Below are 14485 nucleotides of genomic sequence, written 5' to 3' on the forward strand. Positions count from 1 at the left end.
TCTGCTCAAAAGGGGAAATCGCTTCTCGGCCTAAAGCAGTGTTCTCGTTCCTCCGGGCCTTCTTCCTCCTCCTGCTTTGGACAAACCTGGAGGGAGAGGTTGCGCGCTTTTCAGCCACGGCCAATGGACCCTTACCTGGGGACTCCACAGAAGCACTGGAGGCTGTGGACTCCCCATCGGCACTGGCGAAGGGCTGAGCCTCGGTGTTCCCAGCTCCCCTCTCGGCTCCCCCGTGCATCTCAGCGCAGCCCGGCAGTGCCTGCTGTCGGGCCCCGTCCACAGCCGAGCCCCGGGTAACGGCGTCGGCCCAGGACGGTTTGCGCTGAGGGCAGCTCCGAGCCAGATGGTCCTCACCTCTGCACAGGTTACACCGGAGGGGGCCCTTGCAGTCCTTCGCCAAGTGACCGACGTCCAGGCATCTCCAGCACTTCATGGTGGTACAGGAGTCCGCGGTGTGGCCCAGGCCGTGGCACAAGCGGCAGGAGGAGGGTTGCCCGGAGTAAAAAAGGTAGCCCTTGCAACGACCTATCATAAAATGAGCAGGTGGGTGGCTATACCCGTCAGGGGAGCTAGCGTCGGGGCGCAGGCACACCCGGAACTGCCTGCGCCCAGTCCAGACACCCAGCTGGTCTCTCACGTCCCTGTGCCCAGGGACCACGTCGACAAACCTGCCCAGGAAGGCAGCCACCGCTTCAGCTGGAACAAAGGGGTCCAAGACGTGGACGGTGATCACTCTCCGGTCCAGCTTCCACAGTGGCTCCACGTCATAGTACATCCGGCGAAGCTCTTCCTCCAAGCGGCTGCATGCAACCAGCATCTTCTTGTAGCCCTCTTCCGTAGTGCAAGTCACATAGAAGAAGGCCGAAGACTGGTTGCGCTGCACACAGATGATGTCTTCCATGGTAAGTCCCAGGAGGCCGAAGAGCACCTCCCGGATGAAGGTCAGTCTCTCCGGGAAACTCTCCGGTTCCTCCTGGTGAGTCCACTTGAAGGCTGCTGTATGCCGGATGACTACGACGGTCCTGTGTGGGCTCCCGGACATCCTGGCGATGGTGGGCAAGAGAGTCCTCGGGAGCCGGGCAGGGAGTCGACGTGTCCCAGCTGGGTGCCTAAACTAATAAAAGCTGGAAATAAAACCCCAAGCTCACCCTGCGGGAACGGCGGTCAAGCCACCCGAACCTGCACGTTAGGCTTGCAAGGGCTACCCAAAATAAAAAAAGCGCTAAAAGGAGACAACAGCTAGCCCCGTGGCAGCGGCGGTCAAGCCACCTGCTGGTCACGCTTTAGGTTCGCTGTTGCCTCCACTAAAAAACCTGGCAATAAAAATCCCTCCAAAAAGCAGCACTTGATCTTAGCCAAAAGGCCGAGAAGCGATACCCACAAATTGCGCCCCGCCGGGCGCCGGCATGCGGGATGCCGACGGAGCTGGCGCGGCTCAGCCCTCACCAGCCCCTCTGGCAGGTGTCGCCCGGCGAGTCCACGCGTGATCCAGGGAGACCACAGCCGCGCCACCGGGCACCTAACGCCAGCCGCTAAGCCGGGCCCAGTCTTCCTTTGACAGCAGCAGTGCAGCTCTGCTTGGGCAGAGCCTCCAAAAATACCATGAACTCATCGCTATCCCTCTCCACGGAAATCTTTAGTAAAAGGCGAAAGATTTATACGGGATGAAGAGAGACCCGAGTCGATATGGGGCCGCCGCCAAGCCCGTCGCCGTTAGCCGGGCCTGCGTGACGCCCCCGCTCGGAGTAGAATGCCCAGGGGCGTCGCAGCCGCCGTCCTCGGGGCCCCGACTCCTCCCTGTCCTCCTGTCCTCTCAAAAGACAGCAATCATTTTAACAAACATGAGGGGAAATTCAAAAGGCAAAGATGACATCATGCCTTACCTCAGCGCAGCTGTCCACCGCACAAACAGTGTGTCACCTTCCTTAAAAAAAAAAAAAAAAAAAAAAAAAAAAAGAAAAACGGCGGGAAACGGGGGCCACGCACAGACAGGGCCCCCCCCCTCACAGCACTCAGTCTATTAGTCACTCACTCACTCACTCACTCACTCACTCACTCAGTCAGTCAGTCAGTCAGTCAGTCAGTCAGTCAGTCAGTTCTGCCTTTCGACAACAGGGGGCAGTAGAGGTGCACCATTCCCGGAAGCACTGCAATACCGGGTCGATGCGTGGAGCGGACGGGGCAAGCCCCACTTCCGGCTCCCTGTTCCAAAAATCCGTTTAATATGTGGTCCCCTCCATGGGGGACGTATCAGATATTAAACTGATAAGAACAGATTTTTTTTTTTTTCAATACTTTATTATACAGTTCTGCACAACAATTAAAATCACACAAATATACAAAGCATATAAACATCAATTTGCACTGTCATCAAGACATAATAAAACAGCCTTTTTGGTTCACAAATACAGATCCATAAATACTTTATAAAAGGCTAAAACATTCTCAACACAGTGCTACTTATATATGCTATACAAAACAAACCATTATTAAAACAATATTAAACAAAACATCTCCAGAACTGCAATAAAACACAAAACTATAAAACCACCAAAAAATGTCATTACAATATCAATTAAAACACAATTACAATTAAATGGCCATTTACACAAATAAAATGCCACCTTAAATGCCAGCTATTAAAACCTAAAACCATTAAAGGAGGAACACACCCGGCGACCTCCAACCTCTACACCAGGGTCAGGTTGGGACAGGGTCATACATTTCCACACACGTAAAATCAGCACCTCGGGAATAAAAACAAGGTCAATCATTTAAAAAGCAGCACAACAAACCAGAATAAAATGTTAATAAATACAGTTATTGTTAATATGAATAAATAGGTGCTAAAAATGATCAACCAAAAACCGTGCTCAATTAATTATGCACATGCTGTTAGATAAAACCATTTTGAATACAACACACGCAAAAAAAAAAACAAAGCACACTCACCTAAAACCCGAAGTATCTCCAGTGTGCTTCAGAAAGGTGTGTCACATCAAACCCTGTAGAATGGAGCGTCACCACCTAAACGAAACGGGGCTAAAGCCAAAAGAGGCCCTTCCACCTCTCCTTGGCCTCGTGATAGCCCCGCTGGATGACGTCAGTCTCCATCCTGAAACCCAAGTCGGCCCGGATTTTACGGAATACCCCTTGTGCCTCCAGATGAACCCCTCTGCGGATGAGCGCGGTCCTAGCATTCCACAGCTCTCGCTTGGTAATGCTGACCAGCAGCCACATCCAGGGGCCGAAGGGGTTATGGAGCTTGGGGTCCCACCCCTTCAACACCTTGTCGTAGGTCAGACCGGGCTGCGGGTCCACACGTCCACACAGGCCCGCTACCAACCCCCAAACTCTCTGTGCATGCCCACAGTCCCAAAACACGTGCCTGATGGTCTCATCCTCGCTGCACTCGGGCCTGGGGCAGCGGGGGTGTCTGGTCAGCTTATGCCTATGTAAGACGTCCCTGACTGGCAGCTTACCATGAAGGCACTGCCAGTTCAGGTCCTGCAGCCTATGATCCAAACCCTTAGGCTGGATTCTCGCCCATGTGCCTTCCTCCAGGCCCAGCATGGCCCGAGTATCCCTATGACCAAGCAAAGCCCTATAAAGCGCTCTATGCTTGGTCAAGGCCTCTGTCTTGACACCTGCCGGAAAAGACTTACTCCACTTGACAGCGTGGCTGTAGTGGGCCGGCAGGGTCTCAGCCTTGGGGCCGAGGTTGGTCCACGACGCCACCAGACGTCTCATGGGGAGAGCCAGCCACAAACGCACAAAGTGCTGATGGGGGTGCTCGAGGGGAGCTGCCAGGCGCGTGCAGAGCTGCGAGAAGAACAGGCAGTCAAGCTTGAGAGGAAAGTCAATAACATCCCTCCCCCCACTGTCCTTTCCGAGATACATCACTTCCCTACGCACGTACTCGTACCTGCCCCCCCAGACGAGGTTGAAAACGTCCTTCGTCAGGCCTCTGCGCATGAAGCGGGGCAAAGGGTACACATGTGCAAGGTAGAGCAGGGTGGGAAGAATATCCACTTTTAAGGCTAAAACCTTACCTTGGAAGGACAGGGACCTGGACTTCCACAGTCCGATCTTCCGCCTGGCGATCGCCAACCGCTCCTCCCAGTTCAAACGGGCGGCACCATCCGAAAGGAAGTTGACCCCCAACACTTTGAGAGGTCCGTCACAGAGGGTGAGACCACCTGCGACGTCCTCCCTCGCCTTCCAGCTGCCGAAATACTTGGCCACCGACTTACTGAGGTTGAGCGTCGCGCCGGAGGCCCTACCGAACGCATGAACAAGGCTCATGGCATGACCGAGAGACTGATCCGAGCAGACGAAAAGGGTGGTGTCGTCTGCATACTGGGTCAGTTTAACAGTTTTCCCCCGACTTCCTGGGATAAGAAGGCCATCGACCCCGGGGTGGGCGCGAATGGCGCACGCCAGCGGCTCTATATAGAGCGCGTAGAGGAGGGGGGAGAGGGGACATCCCTGCCTCACTCCACTCACCTGGGGCACCAAGTCACTCAGGAAGCCATTGATAACAACATGGCTTCCAACTTCATTATACAAAGTGTGTAACCACCCCAGATAATTGGGTCCAAAGCCAAACTTACCCAATACTTGAAACAGGAAGCGGTGATCTACCCGGTCAAAGGCTTTCTCCTGGTCCAAGCTGACCAGCAGGAGAGGGAGGTTCCTGTCCTCCACCCAGGCGATGGCGTCGCGGATGAGATGGAGGTTCCACGTCGCCGATCGACCCGGTACTCCACACGTCTGATCGCTGTGAACCAGATGAGCCATGGCCTTCTTCAGGCGTTCGGTAAGGGTCTTTGCGATGAGCTTTGTGTCTACACAAAGCATGGTCAGGGGCCTCCAGTTGCCAAGGTCGGCACGATCACCCTTCTTGTGCAACAGGGAAAGAACCCCTGACCTCATGCTCCTAGTGAGCAAACCCCGGCGCTGAACATCCTCTACAACCTGCAGTAATTCCGGCCCGAGGACATCCCAAAAGGTGGAATAAAATTCCACCGGGAGTCCGTCAAGGCCCGGTACCTTGCGGCGGTTCATCCTGCCAAGCACTGCGGTCAGCTCGGCCAAGGTGATGGGGGCTTCTAAGCCGTCCCGAATGTCACTGGGAAGACAAGGTGAGATATTATCTAGGAACCGCTCCCCTGCAACCGGGTCCGTGTCCCTAACCTTAAAAAGATTAAAATAGAACAGTTTAGCAACCTCCAGCATGTCTGATGTTGTCGTTGCCGTGTCGCCGTTTGAGGCACGGAGAGAGACAAAGCTCTTCTCCTCCCGGGCTTCCCTGGCTCTCTGGAAAAAAAAGGCGTTGCACTTTTCATTGTTTTCCAACAGGCACATTTTGTCGCGGAGCATTAGGGCCGAGGCAGCCTGTTCATGCAGGCGCCTCAGCTCACCCTTTATGCCAAGCAGTCGCTCGTGGTCGATGGCGCCCCCGTTGTTGTGAGCGGCGTATTCATCCCGCAACCTTCTCTCCAGCTGCAGAATGGAGAATTTCTTCTCCATCCTGCGCTGCTTGCTGTACTGCATGGAGAAGGTTCGGATCCTATCCTTCACACTCTCCCACCATTCAGCCACGGAGGGGAAGGTAGGCTTGTCCTTCTGCCACTCGGAGAAGTGATCTAAAAAAAGGTGTCTAAAATCGCTCTCCTCCAGGATCTGCAGGTTCATTTTCCAATAGCCGCCCCCACATTCAGGGGCGTCTATGGAAACAGTGGCCTCCACTGCCAAGTGGTCAGTGGGCCACTGTGGGGAGAGGGACACCTTTTTAAAAACAACGGGGGGTGAAGCTAAAATGTAGTCGATGCGACTGCTGGCTCCGCGACTATTATGCCAGGTGAAGCCCGGCATGCTGGGGTTGCATGTCTTAAAACCATCAACAAGTTTAAAGGAACGAATAAAATGGCGAAAGTGCCCAGAGCTGACATCCTGTCTACCCTCCAACGAGATGTTAAAGTCCCCTCCTAAAATCAAGTGTCGATCTGTGACACAGAACGGGGACAACTCTTCAAAGAGAGTTATACGGGATGAGGCCTCCACTGGAGCGTAGACACATATGGCCCGGAGGCGCTGTCCCCTCCATGTGGCGTCCACTCCCAAAACCCTACCTTGAAGAACGGTAAACGATCTTACTTCTTCAAAGGCGCGGTCGCCAAAAAGGATCCCGACGCCTGAGGAGTGGACACCACCTACGCTCCAGTAGGATCTACCCCTCTTCCATTGTCGTGAAAAGAGAGCCTCGTCCCGCTGGTCCCGGAGGTGGACTTCCTGCAGAAAACAAATGCTGAAGGGAGAAGATGCCAGCTGATTAAAAACAGATGTGCGCTTTAAAACGTTCCTCAAACCCCTGACATTCAAGGTGACAATATTAAAATTGGCCATGAAATGTTAAAAAGGTAAAATACAATTAAAAACAACACAATAAAATAATAAAAGCCAGCCATTAAAAACAATACCGCATTACTGCCCCCCCTCCTCAGTCAAACCCAAAAGGCCCCCCAGTTCCAGCCCCCCCAGGTACTCCTGTTCATTTGCTTTGTCCTGCACAATACTGTACTCCTGGGGGGGCGCAGGGGACTGTCCCAGGTCCCACACCGGCTGGGGGGCCCCCAACGTCGGGGAGGGGGGACTCTCTCGGCCTTGGTCCCCGGCCGCCACTGCTGGCAAGGTGGCAGCCGGAGGGCTGGAAGCGTCGGGTTGTGCCTCCCTTCTGCTCTTCTTCCTCCTCCGGGGGGATGCGCCGCTCTTTCTCCTCCTGCTGCTAACACCTGGAGCCAGGACTGGAGACCCCTCCTGCATCGCTGTCGCTGGGGCCTCCTCCACCTCGGCCAGGGCTTCTCCTCCTGCCCCCGTCGCCGGCTGTTCCTGCCCTAATGTGGGGGCTTGCACTCCCCCACCACTCTCCTTGCCGACAGCTCCATTACCCGACAGAGCGTCAGCATACGTCGTTTTCTTCTTAGGGCAGGAACGAGCCAGATGGTCCTCGCCGTTGCAGTAGATGCAGCGACGGGGGCCCTTGCAGTCCCTGGCCATGTGCCCCGACTCCAGGCAGTTGCGGCAGCGTAAGTTGGCGCATCCCTCCAGAGTGTGTCCGAAGCTGTGACACTGTCGGCAGAAGGGAGGCTGTCCGGAATAAAACAAGTAAGCCTTATTGCCCTGTAGATTAAAATAGGCTGGGGGATGACTAAAACCGCCCGCGCCATTAGCGTCCGGGCGCAGGCGGGCCTGGAACTGGCGTCGACCAGTCCAGATCCCCAGCTCATCCCGAATCTCCTTGTGGCCAGGAAGAAGGTCCACATACTTGTTCAGGAACTGGCGGACGGCTTCGGCGGTCACATGCGGGTTAAAACAATGAACAGTTATTACCCGCTTGTCGGGCCACCACAGCGGCTCGATGGTGTATCGTCCCAGGAGAGGGTGCTGGGCCCTCTCCTTGCTCCGCTCCAGGACCTTGCTGTAACCCTCGTCGGTGGACAGGGTGACCTCGAAGAACTGGAAGGGGCCATTCCGCTGTACACAAAGGATGTCCTCCATGCGGAGGCCCAGCTCCCCGAAGGCCACCTCCCGGATGAAGGCCAGGCGGTCGGGGAAGGTGCCTACCTCCCCTTCGGCCCTCCAGCAGAACCGGGCGGTATTACGCAGGCCACCACCTGCTACCAGCCACGGCCCGCTGAAGGGCTTCCTCGCTGCACCGCCGGCCGTCGCCATCCGGGATGGTCCACCGACGTCGTTCCTGGAGCAGAGTCCTCCTGCCGCCGTGGTCCCGACGTCCGCCGTGGTCCTGTCGCCGTCCGCCAATCCGGGATGAGCCGAGGATCACTAAACTATAAAAACACCTAAAAAATAAAAACACCAGTTCACCCAACAGGGCGGCGGACAGGCCACCAGCCACTGCGGGATCCCCAGCCTAATAAAAACAAAAATAAAAGCAGGGATAAAAGGCTAAAAGGAAGGCACGGGTCGCCCCGTGGCAGCGGCGGTCAAGCCACCTACTGGTCACGCATTAGGGTCACCGTGCCTTCCTCTAAAAAACCCGACGCAATCCTTTAAAAGCAGTAAAAAGAGCGTAAAATCCACTTGATCTTAGCCAAAAGGCCGAGAAGCGATACCCACAAATTGCGCCCCGCCGGGCGCCGGCATGCGGGATGCCGACGGAGCTGGCGCGGCTCAGCCCTCACCAGCCCCTCTGGCAGGTGTCGCCCGGCGAGTCCACGCGTGATCCAGGGAGACCACAGCCGCGCCACCGGGCACCTAACGCCAGCCGCTAAGCCGGGCCCAGTCTTCCTTTGACAGCAGCAGTGCAGCTCTGCTTGGGCAGAGCCTCCAAAAATACCATGAACTCATCGCTATCCCTCTCCACGGAAATCTTTAGTAAAAGGCGAAAGATTTATACGGGATGAAGAGAGACCCGAGTCGATATGGGGCCGCCGCCAAGCCCGTCGCCGTTAGCCGGGCCTGCGTGACGCCCCCGCTCGGAGTAGAATGCCCAGGGGCGTCGCAGCCGCCGTCCTCGGGGCCCCGACTCCTCCCTGTCCTCCTGTCCTCTCAAAAGACAGCAATCATTTTAACAAACATGAGGGGAAATTCAAAAGGCAAAGATGACATCATGCCTTACCTCAGCGCAGCTGTCCACCGCACAAACAGTGTGTCACCTTCCTTTAAAAAAAAAAAAAAAAAAAAAAAAAGAAAAACGGCAGGAAACGGGGGCCACGCACAGACAGGGCCCCCCCCCTCACAGCACTCAGTCTATTAGTCACTCACTCACTCACTCACTCACTCACTCACTCAGTCAGTCAGTCAGTCAGTCAGTCAGTCAGTCAGTCAGTCAGTCAGTCAGTTCTGCCTTTCGACAACAGGGGGCAGTAGAGGTGCACCATTCCCGGAAGCACTGCAATACCGGGTCGATGCATGGAGCGGACGGGGCAAGCCCCACTTCCGGCTCCCTGTTCCAAAAATCCGTTTAATATGTGGTCCCCTCCATGGGGGACGTATCAGATATTAAACTGATAAGAACAGATACTACACTTGATCTTAGCCAAAAGGCCGAGAAGCGATACCCACAAATTGCGCCCCGCCGGGCGCCGGCATGCGGGATGCCGACGGAGCTGGCGCGGCTCAGCCCTCACCAGCCCCTCTGGCAGGTGTCGCCCGGCGAGTCCACGCGTGATCCAGGGAGACCACAGCCGCGCCACCGGGCACCTAACGCCAGCCGCTAAGCCGGGCCCAGTCTTCCTTTGACAGCAGCAGTGCAGCTCTGCTTGGGCAGAGCCTCCAAAAATACCATGAACTCATCGCTATCCCTCTCCACGGAAATCTTTAGTAAAAGGCGAAAGATTTATACGGGATGAAGAGAGACCCGAGTCGATATGGGGCCGCCGCCAAGCCCGTCGCCGTTAGCCGGGCCTGCGTGACGCCCCCGCTCGGAGTAGAATGCCCAGGGGCGTCGCAGCCGCCGTCCTCGGGGCCCCGACTCCTCCCTGTCCTCCTGTCCTCTCAAAAGACAGCAATCATTTTAACAAACATGAGGGGAAATTCAAAAGGCAAAGATGACATCATGCCTTACCTCAGCGCAGCTGTCCACCGCACAAACAGTGTGTCACCTTCCTTTAAAAAAAATAAATAAAAAAAAAAAAGAAAAACGGCGGGAAACGGGGGCCACGCACAGACAGGGCCCCCCCCCTCACAGCACTCAGTCTATTAGTCACTCACTCACTCACTCACTCACTCACTCACTCACTCAGTCAGTCAGTCAGTCAGTCAGTCAGTCAGTCAGTTCTGCCTTTCGACAACAGGGGGCAGTAGAGGTGCACCATTCCCGGAAGCACTGCAATACCGGGTCGATGCGTGGAGCGGACGGGGCAAGCCCCACTTCCGGCTCCCTGTTCCAAAAATCCGTTTAATATGTGGTCCCCTCCATGGGGGACGTATCAGATATTAAACTGATAAGAACAGATTTTTTTTTTTTTTTTTTTTTTTTTTATTCATCTTTAATCAACATTTCTGCATACAATCTAAAACCAACACATAAAACTATAAAGACATTTATCACACTACCCATAATAAGCTAACTTCAACACTAAAAGAAATACACATATAAATCACACTCCTAACCTATTCAATCATAAAACAACAACATATATAACACATATTATAAAACAATCATATAATACCACATACATAAAACTTCTAAAATACTTCAACCCTACAACACCATTACAACACACGTTAAAACAGTATTAAATACATAAATACAGCAGAAATCCTAAAATGTCTAAAAAGGTAAAACACTATCATCATCAACAATATCCCCATTAAAACTAAGGTCCCCCCCCGACTCGGCAGCAACTAAAAAAGAGCGTTCATTAGCAAAGTCCTGCTGCCCTGCATAAAAACGTCTCTCTTGGGGGGAGACCAAAACACTTTGCAGATCAATTAGCTCTAAGGGGAAGATCGCTTCTCGGCCTAAAGCAGTGTCCTCGTTCCTCCGGGCCTTCTTCCTCCTCCTGCATTGGACAAACCTGGAGGGAGAGGTTGCGCGCTTTTCAGCCACGGCCACTTGACCCTTACCAGGGGACTCCACCGAAGCGCTGGAAGCCGTGGACTCCCCATCAGCACCGGCGAAGGGCTGTTCCTCGCTGTTCTCAGCTCCCCTCTCGGCTCCCCCGTGCATCTCAGCGCAGCCCGGCAGTGCCTGCTGTCGGGCCCCGTCCACAGCCGAACCCCGAGCAACGGCGTCGGCCCAGGACGGTTTGCGCTGAGGGCAGCTCCGGGCCAGATGGTCCTCACCTCTGCACAGGTTACACCGGAGGGGGCCCTTGCAGTCCTTCGCCAGGTGACCGACGTCCAGGCATCTCCAGCACTTCATGGTGGTACAGGAGTCCGCGGTGTGGCCCAGGCCGTGGCACAAGCGGCAGGAGGAGGGTTGCCCGGAGTAAAAAAGGTAGCCCTTGCAACGACCTATAATAAAATAAGCAGGTGGGTGGCTATACCCGTCAGGGGAGCTAGCGTCGGGGCGCAGGCACACCCGGAACTGCCTGCGCCCAGTCCAGACACCCAGCTGGTCTCTCACGTCCCTGTGCCCAGGGACCACGTCGACAAACCTGCCCAGGAAGGCAGCCACCGCTTCAGCTGGAACGAAGGGGTCCAAGACGTGGACGGTGATCACTCTCCGGTCCAGCTTCCACAGTGGCTCCACGTCATAGAACATCCGGCGAAGCTCTTCCTCCAAGCGGCTGCATGCAGCCAACATCCTCTTGTAGCCCTCTTCCGTAGTGCAAGTCACATAGAAGAAGGCCGAAGACTGGTTGCGCTGCACACAGATGATGTCTTCCATGGTGAGTCCCAGGAGGCCGAAGAGCACCTCCCGGATGAAGCACAGTCTCTCCGGGAAACTCTCCGGTTCCTCCTGGTGAGTCCACTTGAAGGCTGCTGTATGCCGGATGACTACGACGGTCCTGTGTGGGCTCCCGGACATCCTGGCGATGGTGGGCAAGAGAGTCCTCGGGAGCCGGGCAGGGAGTCGACGTGTCCTAGCTGGGTGCCTAAACTAATAAAAGCTGGAAATAAAAACCCAAGCTCACCCTGCGGGAACGGCGGTCAAGCCACCCGAACCTGCACGTTAGGCTTGCAAGGGCTACCCAAAATAAAAAAAAGCGCTAAAAGGAGACAACAGCTAGCCCCGTGGCAGCGGCGGTCAAGCCACCTGCTGGTCACGCTTAGGTTCGCTGTTGCCTCCACTAAAAAACCTGGCAATAAAAATCCCTCCAAAAAGCAGCACTTGATCTTAGCCAAAAGGCCGAGAAGCGATACCCACAAATTGCGCCCCGCCGGGCGCCGGCATGCGGGATGCCGACGGAGCTGGCGCGGCTCAGCCCTCACCAGCCCCTCTGGCAGGTGTCGCCCGGCGAGTCCACGCGTGATCCAGGGAGACCACAGCCGCGCCACCGGGCACCTAACGCCAGCCGCTAAGCCGGGCCCAGTCTTCCTTTGACAGCAGCAGTGCAGCTCTGCTTGGGCAGAGCCTCCAAAAATACCATGAACTCATCGCTATCCCTCTCCACGGAAATCTTTAGTAAAAGGCGAAAGATTTATACGGGATGAAGAGAGACCCGAGTCGATATGGGGCCGCCGCCAAGCCCGTCGCCGTTAGCCGGGCCTGCGTGACGCCCCCGCTCGGAGTAGAATGCCCAGGGGCGTCGCAGCCGCCGTCCTCGGGGCCCCGACTCCTCCCTGTCCTCCTGTCCTCTCAAAAGACAGCAATCATTTTAACAAACATGAGGGGAAATTCAAAAGGCAAAGATGACATCATGCCTTACCTCAGCGCAGCTGTCCACCGCACAAACAGTGTGTCACCTTCCTTTAAAAAAAAAAAAAAAAAAAAAAAAAAAAAAGAAAAACGGCGGGAAACGGGGGCCACGCACAGACAGGGCCCCCCCCCTCACAGCACTCAGTCTATTAGTCACTCACTCACTCACTCACTCACTCACTCACTCAGTCAGTCAGTCAGTCAGTCAGTCAGTCAGTTCTGCCTTTCGACAACAGGGGGCAGTAGAGGTGCACCATTCCCGGAAGCACTGCAATACCGGGTCGATGCGTGGAGCGGACGGGGCAAGCCCCACTTCCGGCTCCCTGTTCCAAAAATCCGTTTAATATGTGGTCCCCTCCATGGGGGACGTATCAGATATTAAACTGATAAGAACAGATTTTTTTTCTTCCATACTTTATTAAACAGTTCTGCACATCATTTAAATCAACACACCTGATCAAAACATATAAACATCAAACCTACACTTTTAAAATTGGCATCGTCATCCATGCATATTAAAACAACCTTTCCAGCATACATCATAAACAAATATTACAACAATGTAAAAGGTTGAAATTTTTAACATAATACACATCAATGGCAATTCAATAGAATCATAATAATAAGACATATTAAAACAGTATTAAACAAACAAATTATGCAGAACTATATACCATAAAATAATCAAAACAGTAATAAAATCAACAATTAAAATTACACACATTTACCCTTTAATTACATTCATCTGGCCATTTCTACAAATAAAATGTCACCTCAAATGCAAGCCATTAAAAGGTTAAAACCTTAAAAGAGGAACAGACCCACAGACCACAAATTTCAAACACAAGGGTCGGGTTAAAACAGGGTTATACACCATCCACACACATAAAATCTGAGACTTCGGGCATAAAATACGGTTAATCACAGAAACAAAGCACACCAAATAGATTAAAATGTTAATAGATAATGTTAATATTAATAAATACGTGCTAAAAGTGATCAACCAGTAGTGCACAATAAATTCTGTACATGCAATTATTAAAAAAGTATTTAAAATACAACACACGCACAAAAAAAACAAAGCACACTCACCTAAAACCCAAAGTACCTTCTGTGTGCTCCAGAAAGGTGCGTCATGTCCACCCTGTAGAATGGAGCGTCACCACCTAAACGAAACGGGGCTAAAGCCAAAGGAGGCCCTTCCACCTCTCCTTGGCCTCGTGGTAGCCCCGCTGGATGACGTCAGTCTCCATCCTGAAACCCAAGTCGGCCCGGATTTTACGGAACACCCCTTGTGCCTCCAGATGAACCCCTCTGCGGATGAGCGCGGTCCTGGCATTCCACAGCTCTCGCTTGGTAATGCTGACCAGCAGCCACATCCAGGGGCCGAAGGGGTTATGGAGCTTGGGGTCCCACCCCTTCAACACCTTGTCGTAGGTCAGACCGGGCTGCGGGTCCACACGTCCACACAGGCCCGCTACCAACCCCCAAACTCTCTGTGCATGCCCACAGTCCCAAAACACGTGCCTGATGGTCTCATCCTCGCTGCACTCGGGCCTGGGGCAGCGGGGGTGTCTGGTCAGCTTATGCCTATGTAAGACGTCCCTGACTGGCAGCTTACCATGAAGGCACTGCCAGTTCAGGTCCTGCAGCCTGTGATCCAAACCCTTAGGCTGGATTCTCGCCCATGTGCCTTCCTCCAGGCCCAGCATGGCCCGAGTCTCCCTATGACCAAGCAAAGCCCTATAAAGCGCTCTATGCTTGGTCAAGGCCTCTGTCTTGACACCTGCCGGAATAAACTTACTCCACTTGACAGCGTGGCTGTAGTGGGCCGGCAGGGTCTCAGCCTTGGGGCCGAGGTTGGTCCACGACGCCACCAGGCGTCTCATGGGGAGAGCCAGCCACAGACGCACAAAGTGCTGATGGGGGTGCTCGAGGGGAGCTGCCAGGCGCGTGCAGAGCTGCGAGAAGAACAGGCAGTCAAGCTTGAGAGGAAAGTCAATAACATCCCTCCCCCCACTGTCCTTTCCGAGATACATCACTTCCCTACGCACGTACTCGTACCTGCCCCCCCAGACGAGGTTGAAAACGTCTCTCGTCAGGCCTCTGCGCATGAAGCGGGGCAAAGGGTACACATGTGCAAGGTAGAGCAGG

The 14485-nt window shown here is 54.2% G+C and overlaps 6 non-coding genes and 2 pseudogenes across 6 annotated transcripts; all 8 read right to left on the minus strand.

Moving 5' to 3' along the window:
• Positions 1-1570: 1570 nt before the first annotated feature.
• On the minus strand, positions 1571-1684 carry LOC140580071 (U5 spliceosomal RNA). Its single transcript, XR_011983846.1, has one exon. It is a non-coding gene; the product is annotated as a U5 spliceosomal RNA (small nuclear RNA).
• A 438-nt stretch (positions 1685-2122) lies between these two features.
• On the minus strand, positions 2123-2338 carry LOC140579940 (U2 spliceosomal RNA; annotated as a pseudogene).
• A 5990-nt stretch (positions 2339-8328) lies between these two features.
• On the minus strand, positions 8329-8442 carry LOC140580072 (U5 spliceosomal RNA). Its single transcript, XR_011983847.1, has one exon. It is a non-coding gene; the product is annotated as a U5 spliceosomal RNA (small nuclear RNA).
• Positions 8443-8889: 447 nt separating this feature from the next.
• On the minus strand, positions 8890-9081 carry LOC140579875 (U2 spliceosomal RNA). Its single transcript, XR_011983720.1, has one exon. It is a non-coding gene; the product is annotated as a U2 spliceosomal RNA (small nuclear RNA).
• Positions 9082-9276: 195 nt separating this feature from the next.
• On the minus strand, positions 9277-9390 carry LOC140580073 (U5 spliceosomal RNA). Its single transcript, XR_011983848.1, has one exon. It is a non-coding gene; the product is annotated as a U5 spliceosomal RNA (small nuclear RNA).
• A 435-nt stretch (positions 9391-9825) lies between these two features.
• On the minus strand, positions 9826-10060 carry LOC140579933 (U2 spliceosomal RNA; annotated as a pseudogene).
• A 1968-nt stretch (positions 10061-12028) lies between these two features.
• LOC140580074 (U5 spliceosomal RNA) lies at positions 12029-12142 on the minus strand. Its single transcript, XR_011983849.1, has one exon. It is a non-coding gene; the product is annotated as a U5 spliceosomal RNA (small nuclear RNA).
• Positions 12143-12574: 432 nt separating this feature from the next.
• Positions 12575-12761, minus strand: LOC140579908 (U2 spliceosomal RNA). Its single transcript, XR_011983738.1, has one exon. It is a non-coding gene; the product is annotated as a U2 spliceosomal RNA (small nuclear RNA).
• Between the last annotated feature and the right edge of the window lie 1724 nt (positions 12762-14485).

This window comes from Paramormyrops kingsleyae, chromosome 18 (assembly GCF_048594095.1).
Source record: "Paramormyrops kingsleyae isolate MSU_618 chromosome 18, PKINGS_0.4, whole genome shotgun sequence".
Classification (NCBI taxonomy): Eukaryota; Metazoa; Chordata; class Actinopteri; order Osteoglossiformes; family Mormyridae; genus Paramormyrops; species Paramormyrops kingsleyae.